A 12,293-nucleotide genomic window follows, 5' to 3' on the forward strand; every position below is an offset into this window, starting at 1 on the left:
ATAATTTGGGATTCACATATTTCTGTACCTTTTTTTTTTTTTTTTTTTTTTACAAAGTGTGTTTTATGTTTAAAAGGTACTAACCAAAAAGATAAAACAAGGTTCTGAGGTCAAATATATTTGGGAAATTGAGGGATAAAAAATGTTAACCAAATTTATTTTATTAAGTACTTTGTAGAGCCTTCACTGTGGCACATTGTTCTGCCAAAACAGGATATAAAATAATTATCATTCCCAAAATATATTTGACCATAGAACCAAAGCCACTCTGCTATCCCAGTGCAGTATCAAGTTGGCATTTTGCAGGATTACTTATACAGTATATGTTTATATTTAGTAAAGAGCATTTCATTTCGTTCGTTTAAATTTCCCTTTACACATTTTTTAAATCTTTTTGTTAATTCCTCAAAAATGAGCACCACTCTTTACTGTCAGATATACTTAGCATTGTTTGATAGTTTGGATTTGTACCAGTGCATCAAGTTGGTGGTTTATCCAGTGGGTAAAATGGAAGGTTTTCTAGCTCTAGACATTCAAATTTTTCTGGAATATTATCTATAGGCATAGGTACTGAGGCTAAAAGGTGGCAGCCTTAGTTGTAAATATAAGAGCAATATTTGCTAGAAATATTGAAAGACATTGATATTTTCATTTATGTGCTTATAATTACATGTTAATGATCATACCTATTCTTTCTTCTGTTGGCAATATATACTGGTATCCCATTAAATATTGCTTTTAGGAGGATTTTACTATTATTTAATCATGCTGGAAATTTATAGTAAATAAAGCACTCATTTTGACACACAGTGTATTGGTATATAGAAAAAACACATTACAATGAGACAAAGATAGTCTTTAGTCCCAATTTTCTTCAGCGTTATGAACTAGGCATTAGTTGTATCGTTGTTGCTTTTTACCAGTGTTTCTATAAAGAACCCAAGAAATAATAGGATAACAGAACAAATAAAGTTCTCTCAGTGGGTCAGATACACTCATAATTAGGAGATTTCCTCCTCTAGTTTTTGAATGTATACTGCATAATTTTCTGGAATCACACAATGTGAGCAGGGAAGCACTTTTCTGGAAAAAATAATGCAATATAAAACACTGTATGAAAAATGACTTGTATAGCACTTTTCCTACCTTCTGATTCATAAGAAAAGTAGGCATTAATATTTTATGGAAAGAACAGAAGAATTCTATTATTAGAAAATTGTATAACTAGGTGGGAAGTATGAAAAATAGTTATAATCCTGATTCTAGGAGGTTTTGTAAATGGTATGGGCAGAATTTTTACTCATAATATATCCAATGTAAATATTTATCCACATTTACTAATTATGTTTCATTATTACAGTGTTTCAGATCTGTAAACTATTACATTATTTAGTTTATCACTTGAAAGAGGACTCAATAGTTTTATCAGAAAAGTAAAAGAAATAAAAACAAGCCCAATTTTACTTATCCCCTTGTATACTTCTCTGTGGCTATAAATACATAATTCCACAATGTATATGATTTCAATACATAAATAATAAAATATGTTAACAGGTGCCTTGGAACCCAAAAACTAAATAAAGATAGAGATAAAAACTGGATGCTCTAGTGGCCTACAGACACAACTTAAGAATAAGAGAGCTGGCTTCCAAACACGCGATGCTTTTCCTAGCTACGTTATTTTTGCTAATTTCAAAGTATATTTCTTTAAAAAACGAGCATATGCTTGAATTCTACATTTCTATTTTACATTTTCATCACAAAAATAATGGTAGTACATGAAAATATACTTTAAAATTTGTTGGAAAAAACTTAGAGATTACAGGCAAATTACCTAAATTAGAAATTGGTGAACTTAAATTTGAAAAAGCTCTTAGCAGAGCATGTCAGATAGATGCTGCTGTGCTACTGTGAATGTCGGCATATATGATTTGAAGACTAACATGAATATTTTACACTGATATCTATAGTTTGGAGTTTTCTGCAAAATGATTATTATTGGTACTATCATAGTAATTCATTAGTAGTAGTAGAGGCAGAAGATGTATAATATCACCATCGTTGCCTTTATTTACCATAATACTTGTGTGAGAACTCCTCGAAGATTGGAGATTGTCTTTCAATATTAGGGCCCATAAATCCAAATTAAGAGATATTTAAGTGACCATATTTGGAATCTAATTTTAGTTTATGACTTAGCTATGTGCATAACTCACAGTTTAAGATCTCTTTCAGCCATATATCGATCATGACTGTAAGAGTCTACTATTACAAAACAAATTAGGCAATAAATAGCTCAAAATATAAATATTAAATGTTATATGTCCTCCCAAAGGTATCATCAACCTACTTGAAATAGAAGAATAAGTTCTTTTTTTCTTGTGTGATTTCTTAAATAGAGGACTTCAATAATACCACAACCAATTCTATGTAATATACCTTGCAGTTATATTTCCATTTTAAGGACCAGTGCTTTTCCTTTGAAGGCCTTCACACCCCATGGAATATGCCAACAGCTATTTTTCACTGTTTTCTGCCTTGATCTGCAAATATATGTTTAAGCTGTTATTAGTTTCATAAACTCAGATAAAATCAATTAGGATTTTGTCTTAGAAATAAAAAAAACTTCATGTTTGACTTAAAGAGGGTAACTGCAGTCTGTAGAGAATACAAACTGTACTGTTTTCCCAAAGTTCTCAAAAATATAAAAATAAGGAATACTCTATTCAGGAATATCCATATTTTCACAACAGTAGCATCAAGGTAATTTGGAATAATCCTTTCTTATGAGAGAAATTTTCTTCAGTGGATTACTTTTAATAACAACCAAAATAGAGTATTTGAAATATAATTACATTAATAAAATGTCAATTTATAGAAATTATTACAAGATAATACCTGATGTATTAGTAGATGTATATTTGTAAATGATCATTTTACCTAATTCACACTGTTAAAACAAAATCTTAAAGTAGAATCCCATAAATCTATAATGATTATATGTTTCTTATAAAACAAAATGAGTCAGAAGAGTTTTTCTTTAGGAAAAACTGACTGAATCCAGGAGCTATAAACAACTTCATCTACTCAGTATCATACATAATATGAAGACAGCCCACTACAAAAATATATATATATAAGCAAAAAGAATGGGACTAGATTTGAGCAGCAGATCTCAGCCAAATGAAAACTGCATTATTTACATTTTATGCCTTCTCATTAACATGAAGAAAATATGTGGAAGCCCATCCCGCAACCTATAATATTATCTCCTTCACTGAGCTAGAACCTCGATGCAATCTCATGACATAAAGTACATAATGTTACTAAACAAATGGACTTTTCTTTTCATGCTTCCTGTATGTGCATACCATTCCCCCATCCAGAGCTGGGGTCTATTTTTCCCCACTTGGGATGTAACTTGACTGATCAATATAATGGGTGAGAGTGACACCCTGGGACTTCTGAGACTTGGTTATTAGAAGCCTTGCATCTTTCACCTAGACTTATTGGAGCACTCACTCTAGAGAAAGTAAGAGGTCCAACTACCCTGAGACCACCATATGGTGAGAAGCACAAGCCACATGGACAGAACCAGGCTATGCCATGTGGAGAGAAAGAGAGACCACAGAGAATTGGGGCACCAGACATTTGAATGAAGAGGTCATTCTAGAATTGTGTCCTCCAGCCCCAGATGCCCAGCTGTCAGTGTCCTGGGTCAGAGATAAACCACTCAGTCAAGATCTTCCTGAATTCTGACCCACATATCATAAGCAAATAAAATAATTGTTTTGGGTCTCAAAGTCTTGAGGTAGCATGTTACCCAGAAATAATTAAATGGGACAATTTCCAATGCCATTTCCAGACGGCAGAGAACCCAGCACTATGAGCTTTTAATGCAGAAGAGAAGGGAGCATTTCTCCCTTTTTTATTTTATTTATTTGGGTTAGAGAATACATCAAGGAATCAGGTATTGCTTTGACATATATTTTTATCTTGTTGCCTTGTTTTGCTGCATCATTTAGGTATAATAATCATAAAAGAGGCCCAATGCCCTGTACTGACTCAGCTAATGTTTTCTTTATGATATGAAGGTCTTTCTTTGCCTTGTAGCTGGGCTCTGCAGGGACATTTCAATGAATTCTTAAGCTTCGTTTTTACCCTCCCTTAAAGCAGAGTTACAAGTGTGTCTCACAGACGGCTATGCTGAGCAACCAGGCATCTGCCAGGTTGCCACAAGTCATTTCTTCAACGACAAAGCAGGTGGCTGCCCTGGAGGGGAATATGAAAGGAATCTGCTGGCTCTACTGCTGGCTCTATCCAGAAGAAAACAAGGCAGGAGATAAAATATAAACTAAAAACAAACAAAAAGAAAAAAATGTAATAAAATCACTGCCAAAACAATAACCATTTTTTTCTCTCAAAGAAGAATGATTTTTTGGCATGCGTGGTTTAAATGCAAATGCATAAAACAAATTATAAACAGAAAATCTTTACACTTTATAGGACCTTGGATCTGGTGTTTCATCAGCAAACCTGATAGGAAAATTGCAATCACATAATCCTCAACTCCTTTCCTGTTTGCTAAATGAAATATCTAAGGCCAGAAGAGTTCTAGAAGTTCTGAATATGGTCTCAGGCCAAGAACTGAGTCAGGAATTTCCAGGCCACATAATTACCATGTGATTTGTTGCCAGCATCATTGCATAAAATTAAGAGATGTAATTTCTGAAAATACCTGAGAGCAGATACTGAGTGGAGGCATGTCATTCTCTTTTTTTTTAATCCCATGGTGGATGAGCAAAGTTCCTTGCATGGCATGTGGGTTCTTTTTAACAATCACCAGGGCCTATGAACATGTAAGTAGGCTTCTTAGACAAGATAGTAAGATGAGACACACATTCTTCTTTTAAAAAGGTGTGAAATTGTATGAAAAGAATGGGATTTCTGGATAGATAATAAAAGAGAATACAGAGAAGATCAGAGAACCATGGTCCCCTAGATCACCTTACAGTAGAGGAAAAAGTACCATTTGTGTTGGTAGAGGCCATTGGTAGGATTACATCCCCACCTGAGAGTAGGGAATGTGCCTGTGTCTGTGCTACAGACCTTCGATGTGGGAGTGAGGGAGAATAAGGAAAGGGAGCCCAGGTAAATCAGTTTGAAAGAACACCAGGACCATGAATAAAAGGCAGTATGGGTCCAAAAATTTCCACCATTGATGGTTTAAAAACAAAATGACAGAAAGCAGTCCTGCAATAATGAAATTGTTTTAATGTTTCCATGATATATTTATCATTTCCTGACAAAATGGTTTTGCAGATCTGATCATGAACTCTTAATTTTCAAATTATTACATTTTTTAAATTGTATAAATTTAAGGTGTACAACTTGATATACATATACATTGTCATATAATCACCACCATCAAGCTAATTAACATGGACAGCACTTCACATGGTTAATTCTCCCCCAACTCCCCACCCACTGCTGGTGAGAACACTTAAGATCTATTCTTCTGGCAAATTTCAAATATATAGTACAGTATCATTACCTGTAGTCACCATGTTATACATTAGGTCTTCCAAACTTATACACCTTGCACAACTAAAACTTTTTACCTTTTTACTATTATCTCCCTATTTTCTCCTCCCCCAGCCTCTGTTAACCACCTTCTACTCTCTGCTTCTATGAGTTTGATAGTTTGCCATCACTGCTAAAACAAGATCGATCCTTACTGCTGAGATAAAATCTTGTGTGACTATCTCCTGCCTTTCTTTCTTTTTTTTTTTTTTTTTTTTTTTCGATACGCGGGCCTCTCACTGTTGTGGCCTCTCCCGTTGCGGACTTTTGTGGCCTCTCCCGTTGCGGAGCACAGGCTCCGGACGCGCAGGCTCAGCGGCCATGGCTCACGGACCCAGCCGCTCCGCGGCATGTGGGATCTTCCCAAACTGGGGCATGAACCCGTGTCCCCTGCATTGGCAGGCAGACTTTCAACCACTGCGCCACCAGGGAAGCCCCTCCTGCCTTTCTTTACCCAGCCTTCTTCTACTACTGTTCCTACAAACCAGCCATACTGGCAAGCCCAACACCAGCTGATTTTCAGTCTCTTTCTGCTCAATACCTATACATACATTTACTATTCATTCCACCTAGAACACCCATTCAGTGTCCCATCACAGCTTCCTTTTTTCAGTGCCCAATATGTACAACGTTACCCGTGTGAATTATTTTCTTGTTCTGTTTCAAAGCATCAAGTAAAGTCATTCTCTCGAGGAAAACTTCACCAACCCTCTCAAAATAGGTTAGCAACCGCCACACCCCAACATTCATGAGATGCTACTTTTTCTTATGATTTGTGTAAAAATCAATTTAATGTCTGTTTCATCCAGCTAGATTATAACTCCTATGAGGGTAGGGCTCATGTCTGTGATCCTAATTATTGTGTCTGAAAGCCTGACATGAAGTCTGGAATAATAACTTAATAAATATTGGTTAAATAATGAATTATAAAAATGAAAATCTTAAAATATATTTTTCTAAGGCAACAACAGAAGATAAAAGGAGCCACTAAAGATATTTGTTTCATTTCCATAAACAGTCTTAATTGTTTATAGCTTTAAAATACATATTTCTTTATTCTTCATTAATTATGAAGGTCATAAATAGTTCTTGCAAAACTTTAAGGAAGTACAGTCCAGTAGAACTTCTGCCATGATAGAAATAGTCTATGTTTGTACTACTGAACCTTTGAAATGTGGCTAATGAGACTGAAAAACTTACTTTTAAATTTTATTTAATTATGATTAATTTAAATTTGAATAGTCACATAAGGGTAGTGGGTACAATATTGGACAGTCCAGCTAGGCAATACAGAAGTGTGTCTAATAAATACCCCTTATTAGTTGCCTCTCTAAAGAGTAAAGGACAGAAGTCAGAATCTGTGGAAGCATTAGCAAGGAAGAACAACAGGAAAGTGGAAAGGGTTTCCTCTCACTCTGAGAAAAAACTTTTGAGTTTTATGGTGCAAATGGTTGTATGGCCCCTTCATTGGGGCTAGTTTCTCTTCTCCTATATCTTTGGTAGGTAGGGTGAATAAATAACTTATTTTCAGATATTATTATAGCAAGTATTAGATTTTGGTAGAATTTCACCAGGGTTTCTGCATATAATTACTAATGATTTCATTTAAATTATATTGGGGTATTCAAATGCATATATTTAAATTCTTGGCTGTGCATTAATTTTCTCACATGTGGGCCAGCTCCGTCCCACGTACTGTACTGCTAGATTCCCTCATTGCAGGGGCAAATGTCTGAACATAACACTCTGCACTTCTGTGTATATTTTTAAACTTTGTCAACATACCATTGATTAGGGACGATTGTAGCTCTGCATTAGGGCTTATTAAAATTCAACACAGCACATGTTTGCTCATGTAAAAATGTAGAAATAATATCCATCTACCGAGCCTGAATGCCATCCTCAATTAAATGCCAAGCACAATCCCAGTGCATCTGCTGGGTGCATGTTCTGGTCACAGCCTAATAGTCAATTGTGCAATGACAAATAAATGCATAACATATCATGTTAAGATAATTCTGTGTTTTTACAAAGTCTTAGCTGTTTTGAATTTTGAGCCTCTGTGCTTGAATCTTTATTTTTATCATGGAAAGTTAGCAGTTCCTTTGATATTGTTAGTGATGTAACTTGAAACAAGAATGTCTTCTTATACTTTCAAGATGCTTTATCAGTTTAATTGAAGAGTGCAAACCAGAGCCATTAAAAATGCGACTTCTTAGGCTTGTGAATCAGAATTTTCTCCATGGTTTACAAACCATAAAAGGTCAATCAATTATATTACTTTTTCCATCACATGCAAGCCTGGATCTACATTTTTGTTTATAGCTAACGAATCTAATTTCTCTTGACAAACTCTTTAGTGTATAAATGTTGTGCCTTTAAATTTATAAACCAGATTTATTCCAATAAAATATCACTTTAAATGTATAAACTGATTTATTTCAACAAAATATCACTTTATATTTAGGAATTCCAATTTGTAGTGGGTATGAATGAGCTTTCCCCTCCAGCCTGGGATAGAAAATATTTGCAAATCACATGTCTGATAAAGGATGAGTATCTAAAATATACAAAGAAATCCTTCAACTCAATAAGAAGATGACAAGCAACCCAAGTGAAAAACGGGCAAGGTATTTTCTTACTCATTTGACCAGACCTCCACTGTTTATCATAAAGAAGTTATCATAAAAAAGCCAGATGATGGCTTTTTTACGATACAAGTGTTGGCAACATGTAGAGAAAATTGAACCTTTATACACTCCTGATGGGAATGTAAAATGGTACAGCTGCTTTGGAAAAGACTGTGGCAGCTTCTTAAAAAGTTAAGTATAAACATAATTCCATTCTTAAGTCCACAAGAAATCAAAACATTTGTTTACACAAAGTCTTCTATGCAAGCATTCATACCAGCATTATTCAGAAGAGCTGAAAACTGGAAACAATCCAAAAGATCTATCAACTGGTGACTAGATAAACAAAATGTGGTATATCTATACAATGAAATACAATTCTGAAATAAAAAGAACACATTATTGATAAATATTACAACATGAATTAACCTCAAAAACTTTATGCTAAATGAAAGAAGCCAGACACAAAAGACTATGTACTTTATGGTTCCATTTGTATAAAATATTTAGAAAAGGTGGATCCATAGATTAGTGGTTGCCTAAAGCTGAGGTAGGAAAGGAGATTGACTACAAATGAGTACAAAGGAACTTTTTGAGTGATGGAATGGGTCTACAGCTATCAATATATTGAGGCAATGGTTGAACCTATAAATTTTCTTAAAAATATTGAATAGTGCACTTAAAATGGATGTATAAAATAGTGTATGAATTACAGCAAAAAAAATCTGATTAAAAAAAAAAACTAACATTCACTTCTTAGTGGTTCTTTAGATAAGCAATGCTTGAATCTTTTAACAGGATTGCTGATACTAAGACCAGTTGCAGTTTTCTGACTTTCTCGTTTCATGTTGTTATGTTTATGTGAAATTGCTTGTGCTATTTTTAAAAAAGTTTGGAAACTAAATTATAATGTCTTTCTCAGTCTACGTTTCTCAACCTATTAACACTCATCTATACTCAAGTGATGTGTTTTTGAAAAGTGGAAATATTTTTGTTTTTGAAAAATTAAGTAAATCATTTGGAAAACCTTCTCTAAAGGATTTTCTATGTCTGTGACTTAACTGACACTTAAAATCAGTTTTTGTTTTGTTTTGTTTTTCGTGGATTAAATTATCCAAACAAACTGCCTGTTTCCTTCAAATCATAAAAGTGAAAACTTTTAGTGTAAATTATAGGTGTATTTTTTTAAATAAAATGCATAGAACTCGTATTGTCCTAGAATTCTCCAAGTCGAGAGTATATGAATTGGTCTTGATTATCTAACTGTAGCAACATCAAATCATTAACTTGCTTAGCTCTCCCTTCCAGGCTTTTGGTGGCAATGAGGTCATCTCACTTGTGCTTACAAATGATGTCCTCTTGCCTACCTAGAAGCTTCCTTCCTTGCTTCTCCCTGTGATGGCCACACAGGTCTTTGGTCATGATACTGCATAACCTGCTTTTCTTACTTAAGCTCCTTGACCTGGAGCTATGCTGTTGTTTTACACAGTCTCTAAAATTAATCCTGAGTTACTATTATGATGCCAGAAATATTCTGCTGATCTGTTTTCCATTAGTGACTCTGCTGAAGTAAGGGAGCTACCTTCCATTTCTTTTACCCAGTTTTACTAGGTCACAGAGCAGTCTTACCTTCCTTGTTTGTTGTTTTATCAGATGTTCAGTATTTAAAATACCCAACCCAAAGATAGCAGGCCATACAAATAACCCTCAGCATGTTGTTCTCAATATCATACCTTCCCTTTGTTAGTCATTTTTTTTCCTGAATAACAAACTACCGATACTCTCAGAGACTGACAATTAAAAAAAAATGTCTTGCTCATGGATCCAGTAGGCAGGTGGAGTGACTTTGCTTCAGGCTTTCAGTTTTGTTCAGGTCTGCTTTGTGTGTCTTTATGATTCGGGGTCCATTGGTTACTGTGGAACATGCTTCTAATTGATGATCATAAGAAAGCAGGAGGGAAAACCAAACCAGGAAAGCATTTTTAAAATCTCTCCCTGCCTCTGATAAACTGGCCAAACCCAACTCAGTGGGGTGGATATATATTTTCCATCCAGATGGGGAGATAATACATATTTCCAGGACTGAAAAGTTTGGATATATTACAGGGAGTAATAATTGGAACAGCAATCCAATCTGTCACAAATCCCTTCAGTGAGAATCTTTTTGCTCAGCACCAAGTGTGTGTATCTTGACCTTCCTCCTCCTTTTCTTAGAAGAGTTTCTAACTATGAAAATACTCCCCTGTCAGGCTCATTCCATCAATTAGCTTTTGCTGCTTCTTGTTTTATACATAGTCACAGAAATCTCAGTACCATGCAACAATAAACATGTATTTCTAGCTCACATGTTGCACTTGGCTAGGACAGCTCTCCTTTAGGTTGATGGGCTGCGGGACACCAAAGCTGACTGTCTATAATATTTCATTCTTGAATCAAGATGGGGGGTGTTGTCTATCCTCAGTGTATTTTTCTCATGGCAAAGGCAGGTGCACAAAAAAGCAACCAAACTGCATAAGCAATACCAGCCTCTGCCCGTGGTACACCTGCTAACATCTCATTGGCAAAGCATCGCATAACCAAACCTAGAATGAAGGGGAGGAGAAGTACACCCTCTGCCCCATGAGGCCACAGTGGGCCATCTTCGTCATGAGTCATTTCCCTCCCACATTCCGTGAGGCTATGTCACTGACCTTTGATTTAATGGGCTATCACTTTATTTAAAAACACTGGTATTTCTGGACTGCATATTCCCTCTACATTCCCCTTAAACTGGTGAGTTCTTTTCTGTGCTCATCTTCCTTTTGGTGTGCCTTTCATGGCAGCTAGCTCATGCTTTCAAATCGCTGCATCAAAACTTTCTTGCCCAGTGCAGCAAGTTCATAAGGTACATTGTCTGACATGTACTTTTACCAGGTGTTTTATGACTACAGAATATAGGTTATAATTTTTGCAGCCTCTGGTAAAAGTTTTCTTGCCAAAATCCAATGCACATATTTTAGTGTTTTGTTATGACACAACCTCTATCCACATACTAAAATCAGTATCAGTCAAGATTTGGTCAGGAAAATAGAAGCCACTCTACATACTCTGAATTAAAACAAAGCTTAGTACAGAATTAAGTTGAAAGAGCCAGAGGTCAGAGAGGCTGCAGTGCGGGTCAGAGGATTTGACACTGAAACACTTGGGAGGTGATTCTCACAGCTTGCCAGGCAGTGGCTGTAAATCTTTGTCTATCTATAAGTCTAACTACAGCCCCTTCTAGAGAACAATAGTTTCTGCTTTTCATCTGCCTTCCAAATCTTCACGAACCCTTCTTTTAGGCAAAGAAATCAGAAAATAAAGAGGATTCTGGGAAACATAATAATCAGCCTTAAAAAATGGTGGAGCTGAGTTGACAACAGAAAATCCAGCATGGTCATCTTTTCACAAATGGGTTAGCTGAGGTTTAACAGTTGAGTTCCTGACTCTTGAGCTCCCTGTGCACCCTGAATTAAATCAAAATGCTTTTAAATGTACATCAAGGATTAGAACATCAACCTGGAATGAAATGGACTTTCAGTGGAAGAAATTGTGAGACACATACACACACATTTTAAAGAGACTGTTTTCTCTCTTGAGAAGAGTTTAACAGAAGCCATTGCATAAATTGCCTAATATGGACATATGAGCCCAATCTCTTAATAACAGTGAAAAAGTCAACTATATGACCACTAATGTACCAAAAATATCTTTGAATGGGTTTATTTCCTGTTTTATCTCCATCTCATTTTTTTCATTTTATTGTGACCACTTCCATGTGCTGTGTTTCTTTACGTATATGATCGATACACATATATAATATTTAAGAACAAATGTAAAAGCATCTATTATTTGGGACAAGTATACCATTAATCACCACAAAGCATATTTACTTGTATAAGGCTGGAGATATTTCCTGATGAGAAAAGTTTGATGATTAAATTCCTATAGAAAAAAATGTACTTCTGCAGAGTTAATATTAATAGTCTTGAAAATCATAAGTGGTAGATTGGGATACAAGAGTAAAAATGGAAAATTAGGGACTTAATGAGTATCCTCTAT

Source organism: Hyperoodon ampullatus (genome assembly GCF_949752795.1).
Source record: "Hyperoodon ampullatus genome assembly, chromosome: 9".
Taxonomy (NCBI): domain Eukaryota; kingdom Metazoa; phylum Chordata; class Mammalia; order Artiodactyla; family Ziphiidae; genus Hyperoodon; species Hyperoodon ampullatus.